The sequence below is a fragment of the Manacus candei genome, unplaced genomic scaffold (assembly GCF_025592945.1).
Source record: "Manacus candei isolate 608988 ecotype Guabito, Panama unplaced genomic scaffold, ASM2559294v1 h1tg000099l, whole genome shotgun sequence".
In the NCBI taxonomy this organism is placed as follows: domain Eukaryota; kingdom Metazoa; phylum Chordata; class Aves; order Passeriformes; family Pipridae; genus Manacus; species Manacus candei.
The window spans coordinates 245,342-257,825 of record NW_026138147.1 but is presented as its reverse complement, the minus strand read 5'-3'; the positions used below and the strand labels follow the sequence as shown (position 1 = coordinate 257,825).

The following is a 12,484-nucleotide window of genomic DNA, read 5'->3' as shown; positions in this document are numbered from 1 at the left end:
CCTAAATTGTTCTTTCTTGGTTCAAAACATCTATAAATTGTTTTATTGTTTGGTTTGGGGGTTGTTTTTTCTTCAGTCCAAAGCTTGCTTAATTGGTGTTTCTGAGACTCAGAGCTCTCTAAATGTGAATTTCTGAGCCCAAAAGCTCCTGAAATTGGTATTCTGGAGCCCCAAGGCCCCCCAGATTGCTCTTTCTCAGCCTCAGATCTCCTGAAATCGCTGTTATTACCCCAAACCTCCAAAAGAGGAGTGTCTAAGCCACGAAGTTCCTGAAATTGGGGTTCCAGAGCCCCGAACCCCCTAACTCGTGCCACACGCCCCATTTGCCATCAGACCATGGGGTTCGCTCCCAGTGCTCCCAGTTCCCCCCCAGTGCCATTCCTGGTGCCCCGGGAGGCCCCAGGAGCAGGCAGGGGCCACTGGCTGTGCCCCCTCGCCCCAGCAGGGACCCCGGGGCTCTGCTGTTCCTCTCCCGCCCCAGGAGCCGCCCCCTGCTCGGAGCATTTTCGCTTTTGGTTTCCAGGGATTTCCGAGAAACTGGTGTAAACCCGAGAACTGAGGTGCCAGGGGATAAAGGGCAGGGGTAGGTCCTGCAGGAGTGGGGTAGGGCAGGAGGAATATAAGCGTCAGGAGCCCCGCGGTGCTCCCTGCGGAGCCGCTTCGTCCCGACCTTCTTCCAGGTAAGTGCAGCCCCTCACTCCCACCCTTCCCCCCGTGGGGCTACTTCTGCTCCCGAAATTAGTGTTTCTGAGCCCAAAAGCTTCCCAAATCGCTGGTTTGGAGCTCCAAAGCTGCCTAAATGGGGGCTACTGAGCCCAAAATCTGCTTCACTTGGTCTTTTGGAGCCCAAAGGCTCTTTCATTCGCTCTTTCTGAGCTGAAAATATCCCCAAATCGCTCTCCCTGACCCACAGCTCCTGATACCAGGATACTGGTACTCCGGTTTTCTGAGCCTCAAGCTCCCCAAATTGGGGTTTCTTAGGCCCAAGGTTCACTAAATTGGTGGTTTGGAGCACCAGGGCTCCCTAAATCCCTCTTTCTGAACCTACATGCTACTTGAATTGCTGCTTCAGGCCCCAAAAGATCCATAAATACTTGTTTCTGAGACCAAGAGTTCCCTAAAGTGGAATTGGGTGAGCTCAAGAGCTCCCTAAATGAGACTTTCTGAGGCCAAAAGTTCCCTAAATGAGTGGTTTTGAGCCAAATGCTCCCGAAATTGGTGTTTTTCAACCCCAAATCTCCCTAAATCAGTGTTTGAGACACCAAAATCTCCCTAAATGGATGGTTCTGAGCCCCGAAGCTCCCTAAATCACTGCTTCTGAGATCAAAAGCTCCCAAACTTGCAGTATCTGAGACCAAAAGCTCCTGAGGGATGGGGTTCTGAGCCCCTAAAAAAGCAGAAGTTGCTGGTTTTGAGCCCAGAAGTTCCCTACACCTTTTTTTCTGAGCCTCAAAGATCCCAAAATGGGTATTTCTGAATGCAGGAGCTCCCTAAATCGCTGTCACTCAGCCCAAAAGCTCCCCAGATGGGTGTGTAGTGAGTTGACTCTGACTGGGTGCCAGGCACCCACCAAAGCCACTTTATCACTGCCCTCCACACCTGGACAGGGGAGAGAAAATACAGCAAAAGCTTCATGGGTTGAGATAAGGACAGAGAGAGATCCCTCTCTGATTACATCATGGGCAAACCAGACTGGAATTGTGGAAATTAATTGAATTTATTACCAACAAAATCAGAGCAGGATAATGAGAGGTAAAAGAAATCTTACAAAAATCTTCCCCCCAAGCCCCCTCCATCCCAGACCCTCCCTCCTCCTCCTCAGTGGTTCAGGGAGACTGGAATGTAATCCCAAACATCACAGGCTGATCCTGCTGCTGCTCAGAGAGGAGTCAAAGTCCCTTCCCTGCTCCAAGGTGGGTCCCCCACAGGGCCACAGGTCTTTCCAGGAAAACCTCTTCCAGCGTGGGCTCCTCTCTCCAGGGACCCCCAGGCCCCTGCAGGGACTCTGCTCCAGCACAGGCTTCCCACAGGACCACATCCTCCTTTTGGGGCATCCCCTGCTCTGGCGTGGGCTCCTCCTTGGGCTGCAGGGGAATCTCAGCCCTGGTGCCTGGAGCACCTCCTGCCCCTCCTTCTGCACTGCCCTGGGGGTCTGCAGAGCTGTTCCTCTGTTCTCACTCTGCTCTCCTCTGGCTCTAATTCCTTCTGCACCACAGATGGAGCCACTGGAATTGGCGGTGCCGGACATGGGGAAGCTTCTGGCAGCTGCTCACAGAACCCACCCCTGGAGCCCCCCCGCTACCAAAACCTGGCCACATGAACCCAATAGAGGGGGTTTGGGAGCCCCAAAGCTCCCTGAATTGGTCCTTCTGGTCCAGATGCTCCCAAAATCAATGCTTTGAACAGCAAAAGCTCGTTAAATCACTGGCTCTGACCCTAAAAGCTCCCTAAATGTGTGTTTCCCAGGCCCAAAGCTTCCTAAATCAGAGTTCCTGAACAAGACCCTCTCTAAACAAGTTTTTTTGGAAGCCCAAAAATTCTTTGAATGGATATTCCTGAGCCCAGAATCTCCCAAAAGAGTGTTTCTCAGCTCCAAAGCTCCCTAAATTGGTGTTCTGGACCAAAAAATGTTTCTAAATGGGGGTTTCTGAGCCTAAATACTCCCTACATTGCTCATTCTGAGCTTAAAAGATCCCTCAATAAGGGCTTTTTATGCCCAGAAGCTCCTGAAATCAGTGTTCAGGACCCCCAAAGTCCCTCAAATCAGTTTCTCAGCCCCAAAGCCCCCTAAATCATTCTTTCTGAGCCCCAGAGCTCCCCAAATTTGTCTTTCTGAGCCTTGCAGCTCCCAAAATTAATGTTCCAGAGCCTCGAATCCCCCTAACTTAAGCCACATGGCCTGTTTGCCATCAGATCATGGGATTCAGGGGCTAAAAATTCCAGTGCAGCCCCAGAGCTCCCAGTATCGCTCACTGGTCCCCCCCAGCGCTCTCATTTCCCCCCCAGTGCTCCCAGTATGGCTCTCTGGCTCCCCCAGTGCTCCCAGTATCACACACCAACCCTCCTCTTTCCACTCCCAAGTCTCCTCTGGAGCACCATAGGGGAGTTTCCCACACCAGGGCCTGGATTTTGGAGCTCATCTCTAAGGGTGTGGGGGCAGGAGAAGACCCTGCCCAGCCCTTTGAGCTCTCAGCTCTGGAGCTTCGTGGTTTTCCTGCAGCTCTTCCCATTTTTCTCTTCTCCAGGTGAAGGTCCTGGGCCGTGACATGCCCGGGGAGCCTCGGCAGGGCAGCTCCTGGCAGAGGGTGTCCTTGGTCACAGCAGCTTCTGTGACCAAATACTCTGGAGCAGCCCAAGAGCTGGGTGGGAGGTAGGAGCTCTGGGAGTGAGGGGTTTTCATGGCACTGTGGAATGGTTTGGAAGGCTGTGCCTGAGTGCTGGTGGAGCACACATTGGGCACCAAAAAGGACTGCTGTGGTTTAAGCCCATCCAACAACTAAGGAGCACAGAGCTGCTCCCTCCCATCATCCCCACCCCTGTGATGGGAGAGGAGAATCAGGAGGAGGTAAAACTGGTGGGTTGAGATAAGAACAGTTTAATAATTGAAATAAAGTAAAATATAATAACAGTAATAATAACAATAGTAACAGCAATAACGGGAATGAAAAAGAAAAGTACTGAGAGGGATAAATGCCATGAAAAACCAGTGATGCACAAGGGAACTGCTCAGCACCCACTGACCGATGCCCAGCCCATCCCCGGGAGGCACCTCCCAGTCAACTCCCCCAGTTCATGTACTGGGCATGACGTTCTGGGCTCTGGAATATCCCTCTGGCCCATTCAGGTCACCTGTCCTGGCCGTGCTCCCTCCTGGTTTCTTGTGCAACTCCTCCCGGGCAGATCATGGGCAACTGAAAGGTCCTTGACTTGGGGTGAGCACGACTGAGGCACAGCCGAGACTCGGCTGGGTCATCAATGTTATTCTCCTCCTAAATTCACACCAGGCAGGCTCATCCCTGGCTCTCATAAAGCCCAGCAAAGGCCCTGGGGTGGATCATAGGGGAGCAGCAGGGCTCAGCCCTTATTCCAGCAAACCCCAGGGAAGGCAAAGGCTTGGCAGTTCACAGCCTCCTGTCTCTCTTGGCTGCCCCCCCAGATCTTCTCAACTGCCTCCTCTTCTCTAGTCCTGTGCCCACCCCATAGATAGGAAAATCCCCCAAAGGCTCAGGGATCTGTGATGGAGGAGACCCTTGTGCAGCTCTGCAAAGAAATGAAAGCTATGCGTGAAGATTTCCAGGAAGGGCTGGCATCCACAAAGCAGGATATTCAGCTGCTCAGAGAAGACCTGAACAAGGAACTAGGTGAGCAGGGCCACTCCCAAGCACTTCCATCTCTCTGAACACCAAAGCTGCTCTACAGGCAAACCACTCTGAGAGCTCGTCCTGCACAGCTCCTCAGGCCCGGAGGACTCTCTGCAGCTGCTCCAATCACGGTTTATTTTTGAGGATTGATCATCCTTTTATGGAATTCCCCGCTCTGAGGGGAGGACTGATCATCCTTTTATGGAATTCCCCGCTCTGAGGGGAGGGACTGATCATCCTTTTATGGAATTCCCCGCTCTGAGGGAATCACTGACCATTCCTGCCTGACCTGGAGAATATATAAACCTGGAGTTTCGGGACCTTTCCACCACTGGTGGGATCCAGGAGAGGACTGCAGCTCCCCGCTCTCAACCGCACTGAGACCACCACCCTCAGCTGGACTGCGACCACCACTCCTGACCAGACTGCACCAGCTCTGTCACCAGCAGCTCCAAAACGCCGTCAGGGACGTCCTGGACGGGGAGTTCCTGGGCAGGTTCCTGTCCCTGAGCGCCATGGAGAGAGGGGAGCTGGCCAAGAAAATCGGGACCACCTCGGACATCATGCGTGGGGAGGGGACAGGGACAGGGCTGGGACAGGGACAGGGACAGCGGTGGGGCTGGAACAGGGGGAGCTGGCCCAGAAACTCGGGAACACCCCGGACATCATATGTGAGGAGGGGACAGGGACAGGGACAGGGACAGGGACTGGTGTGGGATGGGAGAGCTGGGCAAGAAACTCGGGACAACACCAGATATCGTCTGTGGGGAAGGGACAGGGACAGGGACTGGGACACCTGTGGGGATGGGAGAGCTGGGCAAGAAAATCGGGACCACCCCGCATATCGTCCGTGGGTAGGGGACAGGGACTGGGGTGGGACAGGGCTGGGACACCTGTGGGGATGGGGGAGCTGGGCAAGGATGTGGGGAGGGGACAGGGACAGGGGTGGGGCTGGGACAGGGGGAGCTGGGCAAGAAAATCGGGACAACCCCCGACATTGAATGTGGGGAGGGGACAGGGAGGGGACGGGGGTGGGACAGGGACTGGTGTGGGATAGGGGGAGCTGGCCAAGAAAATCGGGACAACCCCAGGTATTGTCCATGGGGAGGGGACAGGGACAGGGACTGGTGTGGGATGGGGGAGCTGGGCAAGAAAATGGGCACCACCTCTGACACCGTCTGTGGGGAGGGGACAGGGATGGGACAGGGGTGGGGCTGGGACAGTGGGAGCTGACCCAGAAACTCGGGAGCACCCTGGCCATGGTGGTCCCACCCGGGACAGGTTTGGGGTCGGACAGGTTTGGGGTCGGACAGGTTTGGGGTCGGACAGGTTTGGGAAGCGAATGTAGGACTGGGATTGGGGGTGGGCTGGGGCAGGTGATGATCCCTGACCCCCCCTCCTCCTGCCCCAGAGATTGACTGAATTTTTGGGGTGAATTTTTGGGGTCATTTGGGGCGGTTTCGGGTTCCTGCACCGCCCCCCTCAGGCCCGGAGGTCTCTCTGCAGCTGCTCCACTCGCAGTTTATTTTTGGGTGTATTTTTGGGGTGAATTTTTGGGGTAATTTTAGGCGATTTGGGGTTCCTGCAGAGCCCCCATCAGGCCTGGAGGACTCTCTGCCGCTCCTCCAATCGAGGTTATTTTTGGGGTGTATTTTGGGGGTGAATTTTTGCGGTCATTTGGGACGAGTTTGGGTTCCTGCAGCGCCCCCCTCAGGCCCGGATGACTCTCTGCCGCTGCTCCAATCGAGGTTATTTTTGGGGTGTATTTTGGGGGTGAATTTTTGGGGTCATTTGAGACGAGTTTGGATTCCTGCAGCGTCCCCCTCAGGCCTGGAAGACTCTGCAGCTGCTCCACTCGGGATTTATTTTTTGAGGACTGATCATCCTTTTATGGAATTCCCCCGCTCTGAGGGGAGGACTGACCATTCCTGCCTGAACTGGAGAATATATAAACCTGGAGTTTCGGGACCCCCTTTTTGGGGTTATTTGGGGCAATTTCGGTTTCCTACAGCGCCCCCCTCAGGCCCGGAGGACTCTCTGCATCTGCTCCAATTGGGGGTTATTTTGGGGGTGAATTTTTGGGGTAATTGGTGGCGATTTGGGGTTCCTGCAGCGCCCCCCTCAGACCTGGAGGACTCTGCAGCTGCTCCAATCAGGGTTTACTTTAGGGGGTATTTTTGGGGTGAATTTTTGGGGTAATTTCGGGTTGTTTTGGGGTTCCTACAGCGCCCCCCTCAGACCCGGAAGACTCTCTGCAGCTGATCCACTCGGGATTTATTTTTCAGTGTATTTTTGGGGTAATTCGGGCTGTTTCGGGTTCCTGCTGCGCCCCCCTCAGGCCCGGAGGACTGTCTGCAGCTACTGCACTCAGGATTTATTTTTTGGGGTGTATTTTTGGGGTGAATTTTTGGGGTAATTTGGGGCAGTTTTGGGTTTCTGCAGCGCCCCCCTCAGGTCTGGAGGAGTCTCTGCAGCTGCTCCAATCAGGGTTTATTTTTGGATGTATTATTAAGTGTATTTTTGGGGTGAATTTTTGGGGTAATTTGAGTAAATTTGAATTAAAATTAAAGGCAGAGGATGGTCCTGAGTAAACTTAAATTAAAAGTAAAGGCACATGATGGTCCTGAGTAAATTTGAAAGAGAAGTCAAGGAAGGGGGGTTTGACACCTCTTTATCTGCACAGGAGGGGCCTGGGGGGGACACTGGGGCTGGGGTGGGCCCCTCTGGAAGGAGATCCCAGGTTTTTTCCCCCCCCCCTTTATCCCTAGGGGAAACCCAGTGTGGTCCTGGCTCTGCTGATGGGACCCCCCAAGCTGGTCCTGCCCGGTGCTGGGGGTGCCCCCGTTCCCCCTTCTCCTCGTCCCCCCATTTCTGGGCTTCTCCTTCGGGTTGGGATCCCCTTCCCGGTCCTGCTCCGCTCCCTAGGCTCCTTTTCCCGGGATATCCCCGAGCCAGGGGCTGGGCAGGGGCCTCTGGGGGGGCTACCTTGGGGGGCAGCGGGAGTCAGGGGGGTGTGGGGTGACAAATACAGCACCTGGTTTGGGGAGGAGGGGGGGATTTGGGGGCTCTGGGGTGGGATTGGGGACCCTCATCCTGCACTGGGAGAACAAACACAGCACCTGGTTGGGTGGGATTGGGGATTCAGGGGTCTGGGGGTTTTGGGGTGGGATTGGGGACCCCCATCCTGCACTGGGAGAACAAACACATCACCTGGTTGAGTAGGGGGGGATTTGGGGGGTCTGGGGGCTCTGGGGACCCCCATCCTGCACCTGGGAGAACAAGCACATCATCTGGTTTGGGGAGGGGGGATTTGGGGGGTCTGGGGTGGGATTGGGGACCCCCATCCTGCACCTGGGAGAACAAACACAGCACCTGGTTTGAGGTGTAGGGGAGGGGGGATTTTTGGGGTCTGGGGGCTCTGGGGGGCTCATCTTGCACCTGGGAGAACAAACATCACCTGGTTTGGGGAGGGGGGAATTGGGGGTCTGGGGGTTCTGGGGGGGCTCATCCTGTACCTGGGAGAACAAACACAGCACCTGGTTTGGGGAGGAGGGATTTGGGGAGTCTGGGATTTTGGCTGAATTTTGGGGTAATTTGGGGTTCCTGCAGTGCCCCCCTCAGGCCCGGAGGACTCTCTGCAGCTGCTCCACTCATTTTTTATTTTTGGGGTGTATTTTGGGGGTGAATTTTTGGGGTCATTTGGGACAAGTTTGGGTTCCTGCAGCGCCCCCCTCAGGCCTGGAAGACTCTCTGCAAATGCTCCAATCGCAGTTTATTTTTGAGGACTGATCATCCTTTTATGGAATTCCCCGCTCTGAGGGGAGGACTGATCATCCTTTTATGGAATTCCCCGCTCTGAGGGGAGGGATTGATCATCCTTTTATGGAATTCCCCGCTCTGAGGGGAGGACTGATCATCCTTTTATGGAATTCCCCGCTCTGAGGGGAGGGACTGATCATCCTTTTATGAAATTCCCCGCTCTGAGGGGAGGACTGACCATTCCTGCCTGACCTGGAGAATATATAAACCTGGAGTTTCGGGACCTTTCCACCACTGGTGGGATCCAGGAGAGGACTGCAGCTCCCCGCTCTCAACCGGACTGAGACCACCCCCCTCAGCTGGACTGCGACCACCACTCCTGACCAGACTGCACCAGCTCTGCCACCAGCAGCTCCAAAACGCTGTCAGGAACGTCCTGGACGGGGAGTTCCTGGGCAGGTTCCTGTCCCTGAGCGCCATGGAGAGAGGGGAGCTGGCCAAGAAAATCGGGACCACCCCGGACATCGTGCGTGGGGAGGGGACAGGGACAGGGCAGGGACAGGGACAGGGACAGGGGTGGGGCTGGGACAGGGGGAGCTGGCCCAGAAACTCGGGAACACCCCGGACATCATATGTGAGGAGGGGACAGGGACAGGGACAGGGACAGGGACTGGTGTGGGATGGGAGAGCTGGGCAAGAAACTCGGGACAACACCAGATATCGTCTGTGGGGAAGGGACAGGGACAGGGACTGGGACACCTGTGGGGATGGGGGAGCTGGGCAAGAAAATCAGGACCACCCCGCATATCGTCCGTGGGTAGGGGACAGGGACTGGGGTGGGACAGGGCTGGGACACCTGTGGGGATGGGGGAGCTGGGCAAGGAGGTGGGGAGGGGACAGGGACAGGGGTGGGACTGGGACAGGGGGAGCTGACCAAGAAAATTGGGACCACCCTGGACATCGTATGTGGGGATGGGACAGGGACAGAGACAGGGACAGGGGTGGGACAGGGACTGGTGTGGGATGGGGGAGCTGGCCAAGAAAATCGGGACAACCCCAGATATTGTCCATGGGGAGGGGACAGGGACAGGGACTGTTGTGGGATGGGGGAGCTGGCCAAGAAAATCGGGACAACCCTGGACATCGTCCGTGGGGAGGGGACAGGGACAGGGCAGGGACTGGGACAGGAGGAGCTGGCCAAGAAACTGGGGACAAGCCCAGATATCGTCCGTGGGTAGGGGACAGGGACTGGGGTGGGACAGGGTTGGGACACCTGTGGGGATGGGGGAGCTGGGCAAGTACATGGGGAGGGGACAGGGACAGGGGTGGGGCTGGGACAGGGGGAGCTGGGCAAGAAAATCGGGACCACACCAGATATCGTATGTGGGGAGGGGACAGGGACAGGGCAGGGACAGGGGGGGCTGGCCAAGAAACTCGGGACCACCCCAGATATTGTCCATGGGGAGGGGACAGGGACAGGGACTGGGGTGGGATAGGGGAGCTGGCCAAGAAAATGGGCACCACCTCCGACACCATGTGTGGGGAGGGGACAGGGATGGGACAGGGGTGGGGCTGGGACAGGAGTGGGGCTGGGACAGGGGGAGCTGGCCCAGAAACTCGGGAGCACCCTGGCCATGGTGGTCCCACCCGGGACAGGTTTGGGGTCGGACAGGTTTGGGAAGCAAGTGCAGGACTGGGATTGGGGGTGGGCTGGGGCAGGTGATGATCCCTGAGCCCCCCTCCCGCCCCAGAGATCCTGGACGATCTCCTGGAGATCTGAGGGGCTTCGGGACTCCCAATTCCCCCCCTCTCCCACCCCAAAATCCCCCCAAAGTGCACATTTGGAATAAAACCCAAACCCCCACGGCCGTTCCCGGGGTGTCCGTGGGTCACGGGGGGTTCGTTGGCACTCGGGGGGCGGCACTTGGGGGGTTTTGGAAGGGCTTTGGGGACTTTGCTCCATTTTTGGGGTGCTCGGGGGTGTTTCTGGCACGCCGCAGGAACAGCAGCCTGGTGGGTTTGGGGCAATTCCGGGGGTTTTTGGGTGTCTCTGGGGCCTCCTCAGGCCCGGGGGACTCTCTGCAGCTGCTCCACTCGGGAGTTATTTTTGGGGTAAATTTTTGGGGTAATTTGAGACGATTTTGGGTTCCTGCAGCGCCCCCCTCAGGCCTAGAGGACTCTCTACATATGCTCCAAATACAGTTTAGTTTTGGGGTGAATTTTTGGGGTAATTTGGGGCGGTTTCGGGATCCTGCAGCGCCCCCCTCAGGCCTGGAGGACTCTCTGCAGCTGCTCCACACACGGTTTATTTTTGAATGTATTTTTTGGGTGTATTTTTGGGGTGATTTGGGGGGATTTCGGGTTCCTGCATCGCCCCCCTCAGGCTGGGAGGACTCTCTGCAGCTGCTCCACTCGGGGGTTATTTTTATGGTGAATTTTTGGGGTAATTCGAGGCGATTTTGGGTTCCTGCACCACCCCCGTCAGGCCTGGAGGACTCTCTGCAGGTCCTCCAATCCAGAGTTATTTTGGGGTATGTTTTTGGGGTAATTTGGGGCGCTTTGGGGTTCCTGCAGCGCCCCCCTCAGGCCTGGAGGCCTCTGCAGCTACTCCACTCCGGGGTTATTTTGGGGTAATTTGGGGTAATTTGAGACGGTTTCGGGTTCCTGCAGGGCCCCCCTCAGGACCGGAGGACTCTCTACAGCTGCTCCACTCATATTTTATTTTTGGGGTGTATTTTGGGGGTGAATTTTTGGGGTCATTTGGGACAAGTTTGGGTTCCGGCAGCCTCCCCCTGAGGCCTGGAAGACTCTCTGCAAATTCTCCAGTCAAGTTTATTTTTGAGGACTGATCATCCTTTTATGGAATTCCCCACTCTGAGGGGAGGGACTGATCATCCTTTTATGGAATTCCCCCGCTCTGAGGGGAGGACTGATCATCCTTTTATGGAATTCCCCTGCTCTGAGGGAATCACTGACCATTCCTGCCTGACCTGGAGAATATATAAACCTGGAGTTTCGGGACCTTTCCACCACTGGTGGGATCCAGGAGAGGACTGCAGCTCCCCGCTCTCAACCGGACTGAGACCACCCCCCTCAGCTGGACTGCGACCACCACTCCTGACCAGACTGCACCAGCTCTGCCCCCAGCAGCTCCAAAACGCCGTCAGGAACGTCCTGGACGGGGAGTTCCTGGGCAGGTTCCTGTCCCTGAGCGCCATGGAGAGAGGGGAGCTGGCCCAGAAAATCGGGACCACCTCGGACATCGTGCGTGGGGAGGGGACAGGGACAGGGCTGGGACAGGGACAGGGACAGGGGTGGGGCTGGGACAGGGGGAGCTGGCTCAGAAACTCGGGAACACCCCGGACATCATATGTGAGGAGGGGACAGGGACAGGGACAGGGACTGGTGTGGGATGGGAGAGCTGGGCAAGAAACTCGGGACAACACCAGATATCGTCTGTGGGGAAGGGACAGGGACAGGGACTGGGACACCTGTGGGGATGGGAGAGCTGGGTAAGAAAATTGGGACAACCCCGCATATCGTCCGTGGGTAGGGGACAGGGACTGGGGTGGGACAGGGCTGGGACACCTGTGGGGATGGGGGAGCTGGGCAAGGATGTGGGGAGGGGACAGGGACAGGGGTGGGGCTGGGACAGGGGGAGCTGGCCCAGAAACTCGGGAGCACCCTGGCCATGGTGGTCCCACCCGGGACAGGTTTGGGGTCGGACAGGTTTGGGGTCGGACAGGTTTGGGGTCGGACAGGTTTGGGAAGCAAGTGCAGGACTGGGATTGGGGGTGGGCTGGGGCAGGTGATGATCCCTGAGCCCCCCTCTCACCCCAGAGATCCTGGACGATCTCCTGGAGATCTGAGGGGCTTCGGGACTCCCAATTCCCCCCCTCTCCCACCCCAAAATCCCCCCAAAGTGCACATTTGGAATAAAACCCAAACCCCCACGGCCGTTCCCGGGGTGTCCGTGGGTCACGGGGGGTTCGTTGGCACTCGGGGGGCGGCACTTGGGGGGTTTTTGAAGGGCTTTGGGGGGGCTTTGCTCCATTATTGGGGTGCTCGGGGGTGTTTCTGGCACCCCCCTGGAGCAGTGGTCTGGTGGTTTTGGGGCAATTCCGGGTGTTTTCGGGTGTCTCTGGGGTCTCCTCAGACCTGGGGGAGTCTCTGCAGCTGCTCCACTCGGGGGTTATTTTTGGGTGTATTTTTGGGGTAATTTGGGGCTATTTGAGGTTCCTGCAGCGCCCCCCTCAGGCCTGGAGGACTCTATGCAGCTACTCCACTCAGGATTTATTTTTGGGTGTATTTTTGGGGTAATTTGGGGCGATTTCAGGTTTCTGCTGCGCCCCCCTCAGTGTTGA

The 12,484-nt window shown here is 56.6% G+C and overlaps 2 long non-coding RNA genes across 2 annotated transcripts; one reads left to right on the top strand and one right to left on the bottom strand.

Moving 5' to 3' along the window:
* The first annotated feature begins 398 nt into the window (after positions 1-398).
* Positions 399-4,361, top strand: LOC127461311 (uncharacterized). Its single transcript, XR_007900021.1, has 3 exons — positions 399-680; positions 1,787-1,913; positions 3,246-4,361. It is a non-coding gene; the product is annotated as an uncharacterized LOC127461311 (long non-coding RNA).
* Positions 4,362-4,489: 128 nt separating this feature from the next.
* On the bottom strand, positions 4,490-11,559 carry LOC127461312 (uncharacterized). Its single transcript, XR_007900022.1, has 3 exons — positions 11,479-11,559; positions 11,143-11,374; positions 4,490-4,682 (listed from the first exon to the last, which is right to left on the bottom strand). It is a non-coding gene; the product is annotated as an uncharacterized LOC127461312 (long non-coding RNA).
* Positions 11,560-12,484: the final 925 nt, after the last annotated feature.